Raw genomic sequence first — 2500 nt, forward strand, 5'->3', positions numbered from 1 at the left:
TCATCATCATTATTGTTATTTCTATTTTTTTCACATTTTGAATATATGGAAAATATTGGTTTTAGAAGATGCTTGATAATCACAGTGCAAAAAACCTAAGTAATATTACTTATATTATTTCATAAATCAATATATTCACAGAGTAAGCAGTCTCACATGCATATATCTGCATCGATCAATCTATGCATCTACTGTCCATACATCATCAAAAAAGAGGAGAGAGAGAGGTTTTCAGATCGAGAGAGATCTTGGCACTTTTCCCTCCAGTGCCTGTCTCCGTATCATCTATCTGTCTTTTTTGTTTAGATGTTCTCCATATTTAAGATGTTTTTTACAGAGAACAATGGAAATGAAATTGGAAATTGCAATGGGATTTGTGATCTCGTGTCGCTCGGCGGACCGAAAAATGGGACCCCATTTCTCTCCTCACAGCCAGAGTAGGACGTTCGTTGGTCTCTTTGAATTCATCGATGGTTTCGTGAAGATTGCACGAGGCTCAGTATTAAAGTGCAAGATACCGGGAAACGAGAAACCTGAAAAAATCCTGAGTTGAATAGCATTGCAACTCATGGACCTTGATTACAACATCAACGATTTCTATATAATTGCAAGCCACTGAGGCGCTGGTCCCTATGTCGTTCTTCAAAACAGCAATATAGGAATGCCACTCACTGACGCGATTTAAGCAAAGGCTGGCTAGCGAGTAACTATTGCTATCTTCTCTAAGGCCTGGTGTAAGCCAGCTGGCCACGACAAGGAAGTTGAGGCTTAGAAGAACTTGAAATGTCTTTCCCGTGGTAAGAAAAGATGATGCTAATACAGGCTTAGTCTAAGGAGAACTCGTCAATAACCGAAAGAGCTGCCTTATAGATGTAACATACCAATGAACAGTCGCAGTAGTGGGCATCACTTAGAGGATTTTCGAAGGAGGGATAGAGATTTTTCCTGCGAGAGATATTGGTTCAGCCGTCGAAATACGATGGAACTTAAGAGATTGCGAAATGCGTGTGTGCGCGTTTGGGTGAGCATTTGGACGACCTAGAAACGAAACAAAAAAAGAGGAAACTAAGGAATTCGGAAAGGGGGCTCAAACCCAATGTTCTCCTTAGTGAGATTCCTTGCAGACGCTCTGCTCTGAGTACATATATTTCTCGGGTGCCCAAACAGTTGTACATTTCTTTTGAAACATGGGCTTCAGAAATAATAATCTCAATATAAAGAATTAAAGAGGTAAGTATAAAACCTGAGACAAATTAAAGATCAGATACTATATATCAATAAAGAATTCTCATGCACGTTTACAGGAAGAATTAAATATATAGATGCAGAAATGGCAAGTGAACGAAAAACATATCTTAATATGAAGGCCACTGTTGAAAGCGACAAAATCAAAATTCTGATAGGCTTTGTTGCGTAAATCTGAGACAGTCGCGAGATAGTTTTCATATTTTCCAGTGTAGAAATTGTTCTTATCTGTCTGGTTGGCTGTTTCACTCTCTCTCTCTTTCTTTCTCTTTCTGTCTATATATATACATACACATATATACATATATGTGTATATACATACATATACATATAATATATATATATATATATATATATATATATATATATATTTTATATAATATATATATATATATATAATATACACACACACACACACCACACACACACAAAACACACTTTTATACCTTTAGGGAGGGGTTTTGTACACACACAAAACACACAAACACACATATATAAATATATAATTATATATATATATATATATATATATAATATATATATTTTGTGTGTGTGTGTGTGTGTGATGTGTGTGTGTGTTATGTTGTGTGGGTCGTGTGTGTGTGTGTGTGTTGTGTGGTGTTGTGTGTGTGTGTGTGTGTGTGTGTGTTATACTGTATAATGTATGTAACACACCCCACACACACACAAATATGTATATATGTACGCATATATATATATATGTATATATATATATATTATATATATATAATATATATATATATATATATATATATTTTGTATTTATAATATATATATATAATATATATATATATATATATATATACATATATATATATCATCATCAATAACCGTATGCTCATGTTTGAGCAGCCGTGGACTGGTCTGGTCCATTATAGGCACTGTGCTTAACGTGGTGATACATCCATACAATACCAGTAGGAGAGAAATAATCCCACCTAAACTTGCGATTACGGATAGTTGTTGCCTGCATCTTGTGACATCCTATTGTGTACAGCCAACTATGTACAGTAACGACTATTTTGACAAACATCAATAAGGGAGTGGCAATGCAGCCTGAACGTGTATGAACAAGCAGGTGGGTGAGCAATCCAAGGAAGAAAAACTCCGCTGAATAACGAATAACACCACTGCAATGCCTTTGATGACGACCTTCCTATTGTCACCGTAATGTTGGGTGCTGGCCACTGAAAAATACAGGCATACCGCCCACCGACGGCTTGACTTAACGGGG

This window comes from Penaeus monodon, chromosome 9, assembly GCF_015228065.2.
Source record: "Penaeus monodon isolate SGIC_2016 chromosome 9, NSTDA_Pmon_1, whole genome shotgun sequence".
NCBI classification, from domain to species: Eukaryota; Metazoa; Arthropoda; class Malacostraca; order Decapoda; family Penaeidae; genus Penaeus; species Penaeus monodon.